Raw genomic sequence first — 20,253 nt, 5'->3', positions numbered from 1 at the left:
GAACCACTGCTCTTATTCGACGCTTCGTTTTCGGGTTCCAAGGAATGGCTGACCCGCGGCTGACCATGGTCGGCCAATTCTACTGTGGGAACTAGAGCGCCAGGCCGACGAACATGTGGACTCATTTTTAACAGACTTCGAAAAAGGAGGAGTTACTCAATTTGAATATTTAGTAAATTTATATAAATTTAAAATATTGAGGGAATTTTTTTAATTGAAATATAAATTAGAGAATTTATTATTACATTTATAGGAATAAATTATAATTGTAAGTTAGTTAATTTTTAATTCAATTAACTTATAAGACCGAAAAACCATCTAACGGTGTTCTACAAATCTCGTTCCACTGAAAAGTGTGAAATAAAAAAATTTCATAAAAAAAAAGTAAACCGACTTCGAGAAAACGCACTAAAAATTATGAAATAATTTCCATCTAATTTATGTGAATATACACGCGAACTTAAATACAATACAATCTTTTCGCAGGCGGCGCAAAATTGAAAATTGTCCAAATGACAGATGTTAACTTGGAAATCAGTAGGTGGGAGGAAAAGATACATTGATATGTGAAAGCATGTAGAAGAATTTAAGGATTTTCGTAATTTCCAGTGTCGAAAATTTTCAATATTCCTCCTTCGATACCATTTAGATTATGCCATTAAAAATAAAGGAGATATTTAGATGGTCTCCTTCAGCTGGGACCAGTGTCGCCAGAAAGTGACCGAACCGTCACTCGAGGGGAATACAAGGTACCCCCTCTCTGATGACCAGAGTAATATGTGACACGTTGCGCGTGCGCGATGGAGACGCAACAACGACTGACATTTCGCAGGTTTTAGGTTATTGCCGCGTATCGTATTTACCTATTATGTACATGTACCTACTTAATGAAATGAATCATGTGGGTCGTTCTAAATAGAGACTGTAAACATTCTTTATTAGAAATAAAATTAATTGTAACATGTGGGAGTTTCAGTCGTGAAGCGAAGTATGAATGCTTACTATATGTACAATTGAAAAAATCTTGAAATCTGTATGTATGTAGTACTGAGTTACATTCCAGTAAAATCAATAAATCATAATATATTTTAACACTGTTAACCCTCACACGCTCCTCAAAAATAGTTGCGTAAAAGAGACTGGGATAATAAATTCACTCATTTTTCTTCTACACGATAAATTGACAAATTATGTTTTATTTGTAACGTTACATTTTAAAGAAATACAACTCACAACATAGACATAAAGGGATCAATAATTACATATTTAGTATGTGAAATAAGTAAATGGGTGAATTTTACGCGGCAATAACCTAAAACCTGCGAAATGTCATGTCTCATTGTTGCGTCCCCATCGCGCACGCGCAACGTGTCTTCCACAATGTTGCTAGATGGTACGGGAAAACTCGCGCATGCGCGACGATTCCAGCGTCACTGAAGTACGAAATCGGGCACCTTTGGTTGCCCCGCGAAGCTTCGCACAATCTTTTCTTCTCGATTTTCAAACATAACGTTTAACATGCGTATGTTATATTAAAATTTGATGTGTATGTACATGTAATATATAAATATATACTAATTGTATATATACAGTAACGGACAAAAGTTTAAGACCGCTCTAAAGAAAACTTGCCCCACAAGCTACGGACTGTAGAACGCAGATACGTTCCTGGATTCGCCGCGCATGCGCGAGTTTTCCCGTACCATCTAGCAACACTGGTCTTCCATTCGCCCCACTAAATCCCCGTCGCGCACGCGCAACGTGACACATATTACTCTGGTGATCAGAGAGGGGGTACACATCATTTCACCGTGACTCCCCTTATCTGGCGACACTGGCTGGGACGCCCTGTATATTAAATTCTGTGTGTATAACGGTGCCTTATCAATTTGGCGACCGCGCGTTGTTACGTGAAAGCAGTGAAAACACGCTTTAGTGTGTGTCGCTTCCGATCGGAAGTTGCTCGCTACATAATTCGTGCCGTAGGAGAGCGTGCGTCGAAAGGGAGCAGCTTCCGAAAGAGCGAGAGAGCGAGCTGTCTGCGAGAGTCAGCCGTTTAATAAACGCGTGGATGCGCGTTTCGCGCGGAAGAGCGCGCGAATACGCAAAAAAGTGACGAGGCTGCATCGATCCTCCGGGGAATAGGGCGCGACGGTACGGGGTTCGGGGGCAGAAGAGGACGGTACGAAGTCGCCGAAAAAGCTAATACACTGGGAGCGGGAACGAAGTTTGCAAAGTCCCCGACGACAAACAACGAGAACAAGTTCTCGGAGAACGAGAGAGGCAGAAAGAGAGAGAGGGGGGAGTTCTATTTGCCAATTCGAAGCGCGGCGTGAATGAACCAAGGAAGACCGAAGTGAGAGCCGTTCCGATAATAAACATCGTCGCTGGCCGACGTCGATAACTTTATTAATACCCGCGGCGTTGGCTCCCGTCGCTCTCCGCGAAATCTCGTGTCGCAGACGCGATTAATATCGATGCGATTTCTTTGTTGCCAACCGACGCCGCGACGCCGCGTCTTTGACCCCCTGCTCCGCGGTTTCATTCCGATTTTTCCGAGCGGAACACCGCTGATACACCCCCTGCGCTAATTACTTCTTTGCTTTGCCTCTTCGTGTTTACACACTGGCAATATCAGTCGTATGAAACGCAATTTTTCCTCATCTTGTGCGGCTGTGATCGCTATGGAAACTGTTTAGCTGCTCGAGCAATTGATCAACTTGGCAGACTGCTGGACAGCGGATCTTTACGCAAAATTTAAATTTTGTACCTGGATTGCGACGAACTGGAGTGATGTTTTTCACCCATGAAGTAAACACCTACTGTTCTCACATACAAGAACAATTGTACGTAATTTTTTGTTCAAATATTCTGAATGTCAATTATTAATTTACCATAATATCTACATGGTATATAAGCACATGTGAAGTGGCTATGGTTGACCGGCATGATTCATAATTGCCGCCAAATATTGATTTGAGAACTCGTCGATCTCTGTGTTCTGATTGGTTATCGTTCGATATGCGTCGCACAGTGGGACCTTTCGTCCAAATCAGAGACAAAATCAAAGAACTTTCGATAGAAATGAGGTAGAGAAATGAAATTTTTAAAAAATTAAAGCTGAAACTTTGCAGAATATGGGAAAAATAGGGAGATTATGGTAAGAACGTTTTTAATGTTGAGAAAATTCGTTAAACTTGCACAATTTCGAGAAAATTGTGGTTTTTCCAATACCACGCGCGGAAAAATTTTTTTTTGAACATGCTGTACTTAATTTCCCGTAGATTTTTTCACGCTGATTTGAAATCTGGTCTCAAAATTTGTCTACGACCTCAGGATATTGCAAAATCGATTTCTTGAAATTCTACATGTTTAATAAATTTTCTCAAGGTTAAAAAACGTTCGTACCATAATCTCCCTATTTTTCCCATATTCTGCAAAGTTTCAGCTTTAATTTTTAAAAAATTTCATCGCTCTACCTCATTTCTAATCAAAAGTTCTTTGATTTTGTCTCCGATTTGGACGAAAGGTGCCACTGTGCGTCGTTCCTTTGTTTTGACGTTTGGTTCTTCCTTAGCGGCCACATGGTTTCAGTTTAACGTCTACCGGCATGGTGTTAATTAGTTTTCTCGAAAGTTCCATCATTGAATTTATATAATCCGTTTACACTTGGCAAGTATGTCAAAGTTTTATTGGTATTACCCGGTTTTGTTGAACAATTACTATAGCTTACAGTATTTTACAGACGAAAAATTTCTCTTGAAAATCGTCCACATTTGGATCGAAACGTCGAGAACAATTTAAATTGCAAAATTACTTGGTGAGTAACATTTGATCGAATCTGTGGTGCCGAAATCATTAAATTGTTTATTTATACTGGAGTGACATGGAAATTTAAACTGTGGTGTCCAAGCTTGTTCGGAACTCACCTTATAAAAACTTTAGGTGCCGTCGCGAAATAACCACAGCAGTTAAAAAAGCGACGTAAAATAAATTAGAAAAGAAGAAAACATGGAAATTTATTTTGTCCTTAATTTAATAGGTTCAAAATAATATAATATTGTTGAAATTGTGCTACTCCCTCTGTCCCATAATAATAGTAGGAAGTGAATATTTAAACGGGATATTATTGACGAATGTTGCAGTGCAAAATTGCGAAGCCTTCAATCAAAATCAATGTTCCATGACGTCTGTCATTTGTTTCGACGCATCTTTCAATCTTTAGGTTAACCTAATTATTACGAATTTTAACTATTTTTCTAATCTCATCCGCTGATCGAAATCAACTGTTTTATCTCGGTTGAATATCAACCCATTGTAAAAGTAAGATGAAAAGGAAAACAAGTTATGCTGGAAGCACTGAAGCCAAGGGAAATTATTGAAAAATCCAGAAACTATCTGAACACACAAAATAAAAAAAACCACGAGTAATATTTTTAATTTATCGTTTAATGACATCTAGTTTTTTGATAACAAATGTTGCGTTCTATATTTATTTTCTTCTGCTACTATTATAATGGGACAAATTAAACTCATCACCTGCTGCTATTATTATGAGACAGAGGGAGTACTTAATTTATTTTAATTACGTGCATCTATTAAAACGGTTTCCATTGCTGTTTACTTAAATTTGTTAAACATGCCGTTGAAATTGCCATTTCATTTAATACAACAAGTATATTTAAATTCTTCTAATTTGTTTACTGTGCTAAAAACGAATACAAGGAGAAAATAAAAAGATGTGCGTCGGTCCGGAACGACCCCTTGGGCAGAAGCGAGACGGAGAAAGAATGGTGTGCGATCGATCGATCAGCCAAATATTTGCATGAAAAACAAAGGGGGAAGATTAATGGAAATTTTTGCAAAGTGCCCGGCGCATCGACCCCCGGGAGCAATCGCTAGAATTTTCCCGGGCTTTCGCCGAGGAACACAATCGGCTCGGGGAAAATTGCGAGGCCGCGCGTTGTACAAAAAAAAAAAAGCCGAATATTTTCTCTCTATTCGATCAACGACCATCAGGAGATTCGTCCAGAAATTTCGCCGTGCGAGAGATCGATCGATAGACCCGTTCGAAACATAACAGAGACAGCTGCAGCATCACCGACGTCATCCGGGTCTCGATTTCCTTGTACCCGGGGATCGAAGAACGCCGACACAACGTTCGGTTCGTGCCCTGCGGATGCTCGCTAATCAAATAGAAATTGAATTTCCATTAATAACGGGCCCCGTACCGTGGTAACGTCATTTCCGTTGGTATCGAACGCCGGTTACGGAGAAACAGAAAGAGACGGAGAGGGACGACGATGCTTTTGTCTCTGCGGATGAGAGAGCGTTACCGCACGGCAAATAAGATTAAAAGGACGAGACGAGGCCCGAAGATCCGGTTTAAGGATCAACTTGACTCTCCCGTGACCGTAGACATCCTCCGTTTACCGTTAACAACGCGTCGGCATCAATTCTTTCCTTTTTTATCATCAGGAATGCAATTTTTCATCGAAGTCACCATCCGTATTTTAAGGATCGGTCAAACTTCGCCTGGTAAGGTCCGGTAGGACCACAAATTTTGGACTTCTTTTTATGGGATCTTGTAGAGCTTGACGAGGAGATACCAGAATTAAAATTTTAATGTTAGGAATTGACTGGTTCAAAAGTTATGCATGTTTAAAGTTGAACGATTTTAAGGGTTCCTGAGAACAGTGCTGCCAGATGAGGGGAATCACGCCGATATGAGGTACCCCCTCTCTGATGACCAGAGTAATATGTGACACGTTGCGCGTGCGCGACGGGGACGCAACAATGACATGACATTTCGCAGGATTTAGATTATTGCCGCGTAAAATTCACCCATTTACTTATTTCACATACTATGTAATTATTGATCCCTTTAGGTCTATGTTGCGAGTTGTATTTCTTTAAAATGTAACGTTACAAATAGAACATAATTTGTCAATTTATCGTGTACAAGAAAAATGAGTGAATTTATTATCCCAGTCTCTTTTATGCAACTATTTTTGAGGAGCATATGAGGGTTAACAGTGTTAAAATATATTATGATTTATTGATTTTACTGGAATGTAACTCAGTACTACATACATACAGATTTCAAGATTTTTTCAATTGTACATATAGTAAGCATTCATACTTCGCTTCACGACTGAAACTCCCATATGTTACAATTAATTTTATTTCTAATAAAGAATGTTTACAGTCTCTATTTAGAACGACCCACATGATTCATTTCATTAAGTAGGTACATGTACATAATAGGTAAATACGATACGCGGCAATAACCTAAAACCTGCGAAATGTCATGTCATCTCATCTGTCATCGTTGCGTGTTGCGTCCCCGTCCCCATCGCGCACGCGCAACGTGTCTTCCATTTGCCCCACTCAATCCTTGGATAGCGATGGAATAGGATAGTGGAAGGGGAATGACGGAGGAGAGTACCTCGTCTCCGTCTGGAGACGATCTGGCAGCACTGCTTGAGAAGCAGGGCGCCGCCATGTTGGCACCACAAGCACGCATGTCTGGAGAACGTTCTCAAACACAATTTGTTCATAGGTAACCAAACGAATGAATATTAACGAAAAACTATTTTACACAATTTACAACTAGGAAGTATTAAAATAGAGATTCGCATTATCGATACATTGAAAACGCTTAAAATCGCTCAACTTTACATGCGCATAACTTCTGAACCTGTGAATCCCCTACCGTTGAAACTTGGATTTTTGGACTTTAGATTTCTCTCGGCAAAATCTACAGGGTTGCATAAAACGAAGACCAAAATTTGTGATCCCGTAAGTGGAAGTCTAATCCCAATATAACTGTATTATAATTCAAAGACGGCTTGTTTCTCCCGTAACCGTAACAGGAATTTCCTGTTTACAGCGATGAGGCCTCCGCACCCTTATTTTTTCTCGCTGACGGGGGCTGAAACAGTTGATTGAAACAGCAACCATGCGATGCATCAACGGTGCACGGCCGGACCGCATAAATTCCGCGGTCGTAATACTTTTATGATTCCATTTCCATTATTTATCGGGTCGATGGAAACTGGAGCGGCTCGATCGCGATGAAACGAGCGCTTGAACAACGCGCACACGGTTTTCCACCCTCTTTCTGGACTTAAAAAGGCCCCACAAATCATAAGGTACCTTCATTTTCGCTAGGAACAAGCAGTCTTATTTAAATTTCGAAAAAAAATTCCAGGATCAGCGTGTTTGGAAGAATTTTTAGAGTTCCTCGGAGTTTATCGAAGATCCCTTCACAGAGGATCAAGAACAGCAAAAAGAAACATAGAGAGATGGCTCGTCTTCGGAGAGCATCGAAATCACCGTAATAGGCGCACGTTCCGCCTGTAAATTTCGTATTAGGGCGGCCGAGGAGGCCGTCGGATCAGTCTCGAAGATCCTCTGAATCCGAGTTAGAACGTCCTGATAAATCCTCGTCGAGGATGGACGTCACGTGGCCCGGACGATCCTCAAAATCGAAACGAGCTTCGTAAGCCACACCAGCAAACTTTCGGCATCCTTTGAGAGACTCTGACTCGTGACAGGGGACGAACGTCTCCAGCAATCAGGATATCTTTCAATCGAAGGATGACGACTAAGATCCTCAAAGGACATCGCGAGGTAATCTGCGGTGTGGAAGAATCTTCGAAGCGATAGCACAAGATCTTTGGGAGAGATCTTTTGGGGAAAGACGATCGTTGAATTCGCAAATCCTGGTTGCGAGGTGCACTCTGCAAGACCCTGCAGCCATCGTGAAACTAAACGCTCTTCTAACGCGGAGCTAAGTCAAAGTTTCAGACTGAAAGATTGTCAAATGCAGGTTATTTTACGGCCCCCATTCTCCAAATCCTGTTTGCGAGATGCTCTTCGCACAACTCTGCAGTCATCGTGATATTAAACGCTCTTCAAGGTTCTAACGTGAAGTGAAGTCAAAATTTTGGATTGGAAGTTTGTCGAATAAGGAGAATTTCATGGTTACCACTCTCGAAATCCTGTTTGAGAGATGCACCCTGCACAACTCTGTAGCCATCGTGATATTAAACGCTCTTCAAGGTTCTAACGCAGAGTGAAGTCAAAATTTTGGATTGGAAGTTTGTCGAATAAGGAGAATTGCATGGTCACCACTCTCGAAATCTTGGTTGAGAGATGCATCCTGCACAACTCTGCAGTCATCGTGATATTAAACGCTCTTCAAGGTTCTAACGCGGAGTGTAGTCAAAATTTTGGATTGGAAGTTTGTCGAATAAAGAGAATTTTATGGTCACCACTCTCGAAATCCTCTTTTGCGAGATGCTCTTCGCACAACCCTGCAGCCATCGTAATAATAAACGCTCGTCAAGGTTCTAACGCGGAATAAAGTCAAAATTTTGGATTGGAAGTTTGTCGAATAAAGAGAATTTTATGGTCACCACTCTCGAAATCCTCTTTGCGAGATGCTCTTCGCACAACCCTGCAGCCATCGTAATACTAAACGCTTCTTAAGGTTCTAACGAGGAATAAAGTCAAAATTCTGGATTGAAAGCTTCTCGAATAAAAAGAATTTAACGACCCCCATTCTCGAAATCCTCTTTTGCGAGATGCTCTTCGCAGAACCCTGCAGCCATCGTAATAATATACGCTCTTCAAGGTTCTAACGCGGAATAAAGTCAAAATTTTGGATCGAAAGCTTGTCGAATAAGGAGAATTTCATGGTCACCACTCTCGAAATCCTGTTTGCGAGATGCTCTTCCCACAACCCCGCAGCCATCGTAATACTAAACGCTCTTCAAGGTTCCAACGCGGAGTAAAGTCAAAATTTTCGAATCTAAATCTTGTCGAATAGAAAGAATTTAACGACCCCCATTCTCCAAATCCTCTTTTGCGAGATGCTCTTCGCACAACTCTGCAGCCATCGTGATATTAAACGCTCCTCAAGGTTCTAACGCAAAGCTGAGTCACAATGTCAGATCGCAAAGCTTATCGAATAAAGGGAATTTCACCAGCATAGAATTTTCGAAACTCTGTTTGCTCGTCACCGATGCAATCCGCGTTCCCAGCATCTGCAGTCAGCGAACGATCTAATCTCTAATGGCGATGCAGGTAGAGCAGGTGTTCGGAGTCGCAAGATGTTCTATGGAGAAGAAAGGCAAACCCCCAGAGGGTACCCGCATCGATGGGACCTCTACATATAGGGGAGGGGGACTGGTCGAAAGACCAGGATGTTAAAAATCAACGTGGAAATCGATCCGTCTGGTCGACGCGACGGAAATTTCGATCGAAACGATCGTTCCTCGACCGCACGATTTCCTTAACCCGGTTTCGAGTTTTCTAGGGATGTTCCGAGGATTGAATAGGGTGATAGATGGTGCGGAGGCTAATCGGCACGGCACACCCCCGATATCTGCGCCGGGGATGCCTGGGAAATCAGTCGGCATTGAATTACCGTTTCCACGGAGTATCGAGCCCCGAGGTATCGCTCTCGAGAAGGAAATATCGATCGTCGATCTAGGGTCGCACAGTGGCAAGGTCCAAGTCCTGAAAGTTTTGGTCCCGGAAGTGGATCAAATCTTTTCCACGCTTATATTAGCTTGCCGAGTTGTCGTAGTTATGCGTAAAATCTTGTAATCGAATTTTAAACCACTTCCCGATGAGCCAGAGACTTGAGACTTTAAACATAGCTCAGAACTGGATGACAATGCAATGTTAAAAAAACAAATTTTTAAAAAAACTGTGCGTTAATATTAAAAGATTTTAATATTAACCGTCACACACCTTGTCGCGCGACAATATCTTATCTTTCCATATATCTTACTGTTTCATACCAGTATTAATATGTAATCTTTTTTTTTTAATAAGTAATAATTACTAGTAAATTAGCAATTTACTAGTAAATTAGTAAATTAGTAATAATTACTATGTATATCTTGCGTTCCGTTTAAAGAAGATTAAAAAGTAGAAAATAAAAAAATATATATATATAAAAAGAAACTTTTTGAAAACCACGCTTATATTAAAATGCACTAAAAAGGAGAAAATAATTTCTTTAGGCATTAGTGACTATAAATAAAAGCGTGGAGCGCCCACGAAGATTACGTCAATATAGTTTAGCGCTCCACGCTTTTATTTATAGTCACTAATGCCTAAAGAAATTATTTTCTCCTGTTTAGTGCATTTTAATATAAGCGTGGTTTTTAAAAAGTTTTTTTTTATATATTTTTTTTTTTCTAATAAAATTACTGTTTCGCAGGATTTTTCAGCGAAACTTGCCGTTGTCGATCCGTCCGGTTTTATCCCGGATACAAGATGGCGGCCAGACATAAACGTCGCGATAAATGTCAATATTCTTCTCCTCCCAGTTAGCCATTAAAGCGGAAAAAAGGTGAAACGATGCTAAGGCGTTAAACAGTTAAGGAGAGGATGATATCCACGGTAAGGAACGAACGCAGGAATCGTGTTCAGGCAGGATTAAATCGGTGACACAGAAAAGCCTTCCCTTTCGACTCGACGACGACCCCCTGTTCCACCCCCTGTGACTCGGCCCCCAGAGAAAAAGCGGGGGTGGGTTTCTGCCGGCAACGTGACATATCGCGTTACGGCAAAATGGCTCTTTGTCCTCGTTTTCGCGGCGGGGGTTGCTGGAGGCCCCTTTTCCAGGCTGCACCGGCAGAAAAGGATCCTGAAATATGAGCAGGATCCGTGCCAGGAACCTTTCCGCTCCACCCCCGCTGCCCCCCGCGTACACACGAAAACATGAACTTCTCCCTCAAAACGTTCCTGCCGTTTCCTCCATTTTTAATCGGTTCACTTTAAGATGGCCGAAACATAATACTTTTAAAGTTTGGGCTTCTGATCGTAACGCTACGCCAACAGTATTTATTTATACTACTATTATGTTTATTATGCTCTCTTTTTAAGCAAAGTTTTTTTAGTTAACTTAATAGTGCTGTAAAATATTCCTATAATTTTAAAAACATCAGTCTGGTACATTCTTTATTTATTTATTTTGTCATTAGCTCTCTTTTCAACCAAACAAATTTCTTTTTAAGTTCACTTAATACTGCAGTAAAATTTCCTACAATTTTAAAAACATCAGTCTCATACATTCTTTATTTATTTAATTTTTATCATTAGCTCTCTTTTTAACCAAACATATTTTTTTTAAGTTAACTTAATACTGCTGTAACATATTCCTATAATTTTAAAAACATCAGTCACATACATTCTTTTATTTGTTTATATCATTAGCTCTCTTTAACCAAACGATGTTGTTTCAATTAATTTTTAATACCGCAGTAAAATATTCCCACAATTTTAAAAACATTAGTCTGGCACATTCTTTATTTATTTATATCATTAGCTCTCTTTAAACAAACGAAGTTGTTTCAATTAATTTTTAATACCGCAGTAAAATGTTCCTACAATTTTAAAAAGATTGTTTCGATACATTCTTCAGCCCTTATGTCAACGGCCTGGTATTTACACGGGTAACCACTTCCATTTCTTCTTTAAACTTTCTAAAAATTGTTGTAGACAAATGCCGAAAGTACTGTAGCAACATCATCGAATATTGTAGAAAATGTATGATATTGCCAAATAGGGGTTCACTAATCCATATCTAGATTTTTGTACTTCTTCGTAGATTCCTGATCTTGTTTGAATTTCTCGCAGACGTAACTGGTGTTTCTGTGTTCAGGACGGAAGGGGTCGAGAAGGAATTGATTATGGAAAGTACGCTGGTTAGCGTAGAAGCCGAGTGAGAGAATTGTTCGCCGGTCCATCGCGTGCCAGCAGATAATTCGATAGGTTCGGTAATCGAAGCGAAATTGGACCGGGTCGCACAGGAAATCAAGATATAATTCCGCGTCCCCCGCTCGTTTTAACGAGCCACCGCGCGCGCTAACGATTTTTGAAAACTGCTATTCCCTCCCCACCGTTGGCAATCTGTTTCCAATGAAACACAGAGCTCCCGAGGATGTACCTGTTGATGCGCAGCCCCAGCAAGGAGTTGGTCGATCGTTTCTGTGACGATCTTCTTCGTAGCCTTCACTCAAGACTCCCCACGATGTTCAATGGACAAAATGGCACTTCAGATCACAACAATCTTCACAATTAATTGATATTTGTGAGAACGTACGTAACAGGGATTTCCTTTAAAAATGATCAATTGTTTCTTTGCCGATCTTCTTCGTACTACCCCTCCACTCAAACTCCAAACGATCTTCAATGGACAAAATGGCACTTTAGATCTCAACAATCTTCACAATTATTGCTATTTGTCAATGAGAACGTACCCCAATAGGGACTTTACTTTGCACATCGATTTCCTTTGAAAATGATCAATGGTATCTGCGCCGATCTTCTTCGTACTACCCCTTCACTTAAACTCAAAACGATCTTGAATGGACAAAATGGTACTTCAGATCTCAACAATCTTCACAATTAATTGCTATTTGTGAGAACGTACGTAACAGGGATTTCCTTTAAAAATGATCAATTGTTTCTTTGCCGATCTTCTTCGTACTACCCCTTCACTCAAACACCAAACGATCTTCAATGGACACAATAGGATTTCAGCTCTCAACAATCCTCACAATCCTCACAATTATTGCTATTTGTGGGATCGTGTTCCCTGTTAAGGGACTTCCTTACTTTGCACAGGGATTTCTTTGAAAATGATCGATCTTTCTGTACCGAACTTCTTCGTACCACTACTTCGCCCAAAGCTATAACCGACCTTCAATGGACAAAACAGTATTTCAAACCTCAAAAATCTTCACAATTATTACCATGTCTCATTTGTCATTGTTATTGCACAGGGATTACTTTCGCAAATAATCGATCGCGAAGCAAAATCGGCCAGATTCAGCTGCACAAATGAGTCGGAAAGGGCCATGATGGAACGACTCTTCGAATACCCTTCCAGAAAGGGTTAGATTTTCGAATCCGGCGCGAGGGTTTCCGGCTGCAAGGATTTTCCTGGACGCGTGTAGTCGAACACGCTTTGTTTCGGTACTTGTTCCGGTTTAATGGCTACGAATGTTCGGAATATCTCTCCCCGGGGTTTCCTGAAAACAAATTTCACGTGGATGAACGACGGTGCATCGACCCCGTGGGTTGGTCTCCGTTGGCGGTTCGCGGCTCTCGCGGCTCGCGACCCGCGGCCGATCGATATACAGAGCGGCTCGCAACGCGGAAACTAGACGCACGAAAAGGCAGGCCCGGGAGATTTCAATTTTTATCCGCCAACCCTCCGCGTCCTCCATTCTCCAACCCTCCGTGTTCTGCTCTCTCCATCCGCCGCGACTGTAAACCGTAAAAATTGTTTATTCCCCGGCGGAATTCGGGCAGAGACCGGCACGGCGGCAGGCTGGAACCAAAAACGAGGCAAAAAGAATCGGCCGACCCGGCGAACCGCCCAAACGGCCGCTGAAACGTGCTCTCCTTTCGCAAGCGAATATTCAATGTCTCTAGCGTTGCTTCCGTGTTCGATCATGATGATTCAATCGCGGTAAAAATTCGATCAATTTTCAACAAGTGTAGTGCTCATTTCCTTAATGATCTCTTCGCAATTATGAAGAATAAATGTCAATTATGAGAAATTCAACAAAATTGATAACTAAAGAATAAACTAAACAATTGGTTTTTCGAGACAATGAAATTTTTAAAAAATATATATTGTTTATTACGATGATGATGATCAGTAGATAAGAATTATTTTTAAATGAATTTTCAATTCCTTTATGATTTTATGATTTATTATCCTTTTATGTTTTATTATGAAGAATAAATGTCCCGAAATTCAACGAAATTTATAACCGAAGAATAAACTAAACAATTCTACATTTGACGTTGAGAGACAATAAAATTAAAAATATACATTAATGAATTCTGAATTCATTTTTGAATGATTTTCCACTTTTCCCAAATTGTCTCCAGGCTATCTGCACTCCTAGATTTCCCCGATTTTTCCTAGTTTCCCCAGCTCGACGAGCTTCGGACGATCGACTTCATTTTTCAATACGAATTCGGTGACCCGAGCCAGCAATGTGGTAGCTTCCGGTCCACGGTCGGCCGCGGGATCATGTTCTCGGTTCGTTGAGCGACGACGGCATCGATTTTGATCGATTCCAATCGGATCGGATCGCGTCCCAACGAATTTGCAACGGTAACGGGGCTTTCTAGCCGCTGGCGGAGCCGGATCCTCCAGGCATTATGGAAATAAGACCGTGTAGCGGGAACGGGGCGGAGCGGACCGGGATCGATCGATTTTTAAAGGTGCTCGGAGACTGCCCGGGAGATCAGCCGAATTAACGCGTTAATGCTAGATCGTTCATCTCGTAATCGGCTGTATCGATTCGCAAGATGTCGAGTCACCTGTGTATGAATTTTTTAAGAATTATTGAAGTATGGAAACAATTTAATCGTAACTAGACTGTGCATTTTATGCATTTATAACAAAAATGAATAGGTGTGATTTTAAACAGTAAAGAATATTTAAAAAATAGAAAACGTTGTTATCATATCATATTCAAACAATATTAATGTCGTCAATTTTCAATTTCATCCTAACTAGATTGTGGATTCTTTGCATTTATAACAAAAATGAATAGGTGTGATTTTAAACAGTAAAGAATATTTTAAAAATTAAAAAATGTTATCATATATCATTTTCAAACAGTATTAATATCGTGAATTTTCAATTTCATCCTAACTATACCGTGGATTTTATGCATTTATAACAAAAATGAATAGGTGTGATTTTAAATAGTAAATAATATATAAAAAATTAAAAAATGTTATCATATATCATTTTTAAACAATATTAATATCGTGAATTTTCAATTTCATCCTAACTATACCGTGGATTTTATGCATTTATAACAAAAATGAATAGGTGCGATTTTAAATAGTAAAAATATTTTAAAAAATTAAAAAATGTTATATCAATTTCAAACAACATTAACATCGTCAATTTTCAATTTCATCCTAACTAGACTGTGGAATTTTTTGCATTTATACCAAAAATGAATAGGTGTGATTTTAAACAGTAAAAATATTTTAAAAATTAAAAAGTGTTTTCGTCATATCATTTTCAAACAACATTAATATCGTCAATTTTCAAATGTTCATCTGTTTCAAAGAATGTTTATAGAGAAGTTACTTGGGGGGCTATATCCACATTTTTTCAAATTTTTAAAAAATTCCCTGCTATGAAAACAACTTGTTCGATGAAATTGCAAAATAAATGGTGAAGAAAACATTTTGTCAAATGACAACGTTTTTAATAGATACTCTTACGTTTTCTCTCTGAGCTCCTAAAAAATTCATTTTCATCGGTTTGTTTCTGTCAGTTTTCAATTTTCAATATTTGTAGACAAATTTTAACAAAGTGGTACCAAATAAAATTCTGTTTTTATTCGTAAAAGCATTTGTAGATCCAAAATAAATAAAAATCGTATTAAATTCTGTCGAATTGAGTGCTACAGTATTTTTTGAAAATTTTTATAAGGCATAAATGCATAAAGATCCGCAGTCTACTTATGAATTATTAAAAAAAAGAGTGACACGTCTGTAACATCAACAATTTTTAAGATATCAAAAATTCCTTTGAGATTCGTTACAGGTCACTGAAGACAACAACGTATTAAAAATTGAGCAGAATCCGAAACAGTATTAAAAAAAAAGTGACCCAAATAATCGCAAAGCAGTTTTTCGGGAACCAGGATCGAGGGCCCAGTGTCTCAGCCAGAATTCGGCAGGTTTTCTTCGCGGCTGACTTCCGCGGCGAGACCCGACGAAGACAAATGTCAGGGGACGGCAATAATGCAGGCTGTCCCCGGGTTTCCATGGAAGCTAGCGTGCACGGTGCGCTTGCACGCCCGCGCCCGATCATATTTCATGCCCATGACCAATGGGAGAATCGTAAACGGTCCACGGGCTCCATCGATTCCATGTCCGGATGTTGTACCGGATACGCGTGTCGGACCTTCGGCGGACTCTCGCGAAACTTCCACCGTAATTTCTCCGGCGCTTTTTAACTCGCAGCTTTCGCGATCCGTCCAATTAGCCCGAGACGAATCTTGTAACGGGAGAGAGCCTAGCCGGAGCAATTACACGGTCGCGAACGGCGGGGATAATACGCGATACCTTGGCTGAATTCAGCGTTTAATTAAGCCACTTAATGCGTCCCGTAATTCCACCGCCCCGGTAGCAGGAGGTTCCGGCAAATACCCCGTTAGATTTAATTCGCTCTTCTTGTTCTGCGGACAAACGACCCTCCTCTTTTTCCAGAAAACCGTCTGGATTTTCTCGCGGCGGTTACTCGCACGCCGAATTCTGCGTCGAACATTGTTACAGCTACGTAACGATTAGTTTTGTTGCTGTTACGACATCATTCTGAAAGCAAACTTGCGAAGAGACTTCTCTGTTCTTTGTAAAACAAATCCCAACAAAAACATTCTGTAAACAGGAGCCAAGTTCTTATGGCCGTAAAAAGTTGTGAGATCAAACAAGATACGGCCAAGTTCGTTAACTTAGAAATACTGAATTGCAATACTGAAAAAAAGCGTTTGTAAAAATTAGTTAAAAAGAACGCTATTGAATTTTTAAAGAGTCACATGGAGGGCTAAATTATTCAAACTTGGCCGTTACTTTTTAAACCAATGGCCCTAAAACGTGTTAGGTGGCGGCCAAGTTTGAATAATTCAGCCCTCCATGTGAATCTTTAAAAATTAAATAGCGTTCTTTTTAACTAATTTTTATTTTTATTTTTCTAAGCTAACGAACTTGGCCGTATTCTGTTTGATCTCACAACTTTTTACGGCCATTAGAACTTGGCTCCTGTTTACAGAATGTTTTTGTTGGGATTTCATCAATTTTTCGTTGAAATTTCATCAATTATCAAGTAGGTATCAAAGATTAACACTCTGCCGGCGAATTAGAACCCAACTTTACCTAGATTTCTTTTGTTATAATTTTAGTGTCATTTTCTACCTTATTGTAATCTACCAGTTTGAGCTTTTTGCCACTACCTCGAATGGCGCTATACGAACGTTTGAAGAGAGCAGATGATTCTTTCCGGAATTTACACGGTTCCTTATGGGAAAAGCGGCATATTTCATTTTCTCCATACATAACCTATTTCGTTTTTTTTTTTTAAATACAACCCCTTTAAGATGTAAAATTTCAAACTTTGATAATTATTCCTTTGAGTGTTTGTTATGGTGGACCTATGTACCAAATTTCAAGCTTGTAGGTCAATGGGAAGTACCCAAAAGGTTTTGATGATCTGTCAGTCAGTCAGTCAGTCAGTCAGTGACAAATTTAGCGATTTTTGAGATCCTATATCTCGGAACCTACTAATGTTGGAAGATTAATATTTTGTCAATATTGAGACATGATAGCATTTAACAAGTGTACGAAATTACACCTCTCCATCTGCCTCCAGTGTCGAGTTATAAGCCTCTAAAAAACGGCTAAGTTGTTTCGTGTAAAAGGAGGTAGTGCAAGAACTTGGCTGGTGCACTACCGTGCACCTAGATCGTAGCGCAAGGATACAGTATGGAGACAATTTATAATTTGTCTAGCTTCTGAAAAAAATCCGAAGGAATTTCCGTGACGGAGGTAACGCGGACCAGTTTCCGAGAAAAGGTTATTCTGTCTTGAAGGGAGCTCGATCAATTAAGCGTTTCGATGAGCCTCCCGATCGATAAGCCTCTAATCCGCGCACTGTCTCCGGTCTTCGGCTCGAAAAGAAGAGAGGAGGTTACAAAGGAGGAATTCCCTCGGGTAGCAACACTCTCCAAGGCGGAAGGGGTTTCCCCGGCAGTGATACATCGAGTGGAAGACGTTTCAATAAAATTGGTTAACGGTGTACACGAGCATTCGAGCGCGGGGAATTTAATCAAGCGTGTTCTTAGGCGAGAGACTCCGTGAGGAGAGAGAGAGTTTCACCCCCCCCCCCCTCCCCCGCAAGAAGACGTCGTTCCCATCGAATAAAGTCCTTTTCGCTTTCCGAAGAGACTACAGATGCCGCAGACTACCACGTTCCACGCGAATATCAACGCCGACACGCGAGGAATTCGCGTCGTTCTCTGCCACTTCAGCTTTTACACCCCTTTCGAATCAGAATCTCGGTAATAATTGTTTCTTACAATAGTCTACTTGCCGATTCGGCCCTCCAATCACGGACCATTGCGACGACTACGTAGCTAAATGCTGAAGAGTCAAGTCTGAAACGACCTACCCTTAACCGCGTGCACTATGACGTAGAGTTAGACTGGTGACGACGATTTTCAACAGAATATACTAAATATGGTATTAATAGACAGCCAAGGTTCAAGCAATTTTGAATTTTTGTAGATAAATTTGATTGTCAGTGGCAATGGCCTTTGTAGATATGGAATTAATAAAAATCGCACCAAATTCTATTGATCTCCGTGTTCTAATACGTTTTGCAAATATTTAAGGTGAACCTTACTTTACCGGATTCAAAATTTGTGCCTTTTTCTCCTATAAATTATGATGTGTATTTGGTACTAGCTTTTGCCCGCGGCTTCGCTCGCATAGAAAACCGTTTAATGCCCTCGGAAATTGATATTGTTTCTCCATAAAACCTTGTAACCCCCCATTCACCCCTATAGAGTTTTAATTTTATGTTATGCCGCCATCTTAGATTTCAAACCCCCTTTTCACCCCCTTAGGGGATCAATTTTTTAAAATGCCGAAACACAGGTGTTTGATTAATTATATCAAAGAGCATTAAGACAAAGTATGAAGTAAATCCGACCACGACAACAAAATATGTATTCCTGATACAAACGTCGCAACCACTTTTCACCCCCTCGGGGGTTGAATTTAAAAAAATGCCGAAACAGGTGTTTGATTAATTATATCAAAGAGCATTAAGACCAAGTTTCAAGCAAATCCGACCACAAATAAAATATTCCTCATACAAACGTTGCAACCCCTTTTCACCCCCTCGGAGGTTAAATTTTTTAAAATGCCGAATGGATGTTTGATTAATTATATCAAAGAGCATTAAGACCAAGTATGAAGTAAATCCGACTACGATCAAAATATTCCTCATACAAACGTTTCAACCCCTTTTCACCCCCTTAGGGGTTGAATTTCGAAATATCCTTTCTTATCCCTTGTACACACAGATCATGAAGGAAACCTCTGTACAACATTTCAGCTTTCTAGGTCCAAGGATTTAGCCTGGGCGTTGATAGGTGAGTGAGTCAGGACTTCGTTTTTATATATACATATAGATAAGTCAGGACTTCGTTTTTATATATACAGGGTGTCCCAAAACTCGTGAAAATCCCGAAAGGGGGTGGTTCCTGAGACCATTCTAAGAGACATTTTCCTTTGCACCAAAGTCAACTGCGACTTTGTTTAGGAGTTATTAACGAAAAACACGGACCAATCAGAGCGCGACATAGACGCGCCAACTGTCTATTGGCTAACTGTGCCAACTGGCGTCTAAGTCGCGCCCTGATTGGTCCGTGGTTTTTCGTTGATAACTCCTAAACAAAGCCACAGATAACATTTTTGCAAAGGAAAATGTTGCTTCAGATAATCTCAGGAACCTCCCATTTCCGGCTGTTGAAGGAATTTTTGGGACACCCTGTATATTTATTCTACGTAACGTATATTTTATAAATAATACAAATTACAGAAAGCGTGATGGCAAGCCACATTAACACATCTCTGATCACTATATTCATTGTATTTTTTCTATTTTCTATTTTGTATTTGAATTTACATTGCGGTCTCCTTGTGAGATGAACAGTGACTAAATGTCGCTCAAGATTGTTCACAGGGAATTCGAAGAACGGTCAACCTTGTCGATCACATTTTCCAACACCGAATGAATCGACTGTCGAGATCGTTTCCGAGGAGTCGAGGAATTAAACAGCGATTTCCAGGCGCAGTATCCGAGCGTCGACGCGACGACGTATTTCTGCCGTTTCCGGCGTTCGTTCAGCGTTCGTGGGGGACGGAAAAAAGGTGGCACGGGGGTCGAAGGGGATGAAAACGAGACCGCGAGGTCGTCGACGCATTACCGTCAGGTAAAACGTTTCCAGAGCGGATCGATCGATCCTCGGACGCTGGTTCGGCGAAAGTACTTTGGCGGTATCGGGTTTCCATCGCGCTGGAAAGTCGATTGTGGCCGACCCTTAAGCCCTTTTCGAAAAGTTCCACAGGGCGCGGAGGGATTTCGACGGGTATCAGAGAAGCATTCCTGGGCCGTTC

The 20,253-nt window shown here is 40.4% G+C and overlaps 1 protein-coding gene across 7 annotated transcripts in view; it reads right to left on the bottom strand.

Annotated features, from left to right (window-relative positions):
• The window catches only part of Dora (zinc finger SWIM domain-containing dorado), a 130,942-nt gene that overhangs the window by 11,466 nt on the left and 99,223 nt on the right, over nt 1–20,253 (bottom strand). The gene's annotated exons all lie outside the window — the stretch shown is intronic.

The sequence above is a fragment of the Lasioglossum baleicum genome, chromosome 16 (assembly GCF_051020765.1).
Source record: "Lasioglossum baleicum chromosome 16, iyLasBale1, whole genome shotgun sequence".
Classification (NCBI taxonomy): domain Eukaryota; kingdom Metazoa; phylum Arthropoda; class Insecta; order Hymenoptera; family Halictidae; genus Lasioglossum; species Lasioglossum baleicum.
This window is presented reverse-complemented; position numbering and strand designations above follow the sequence as displayed.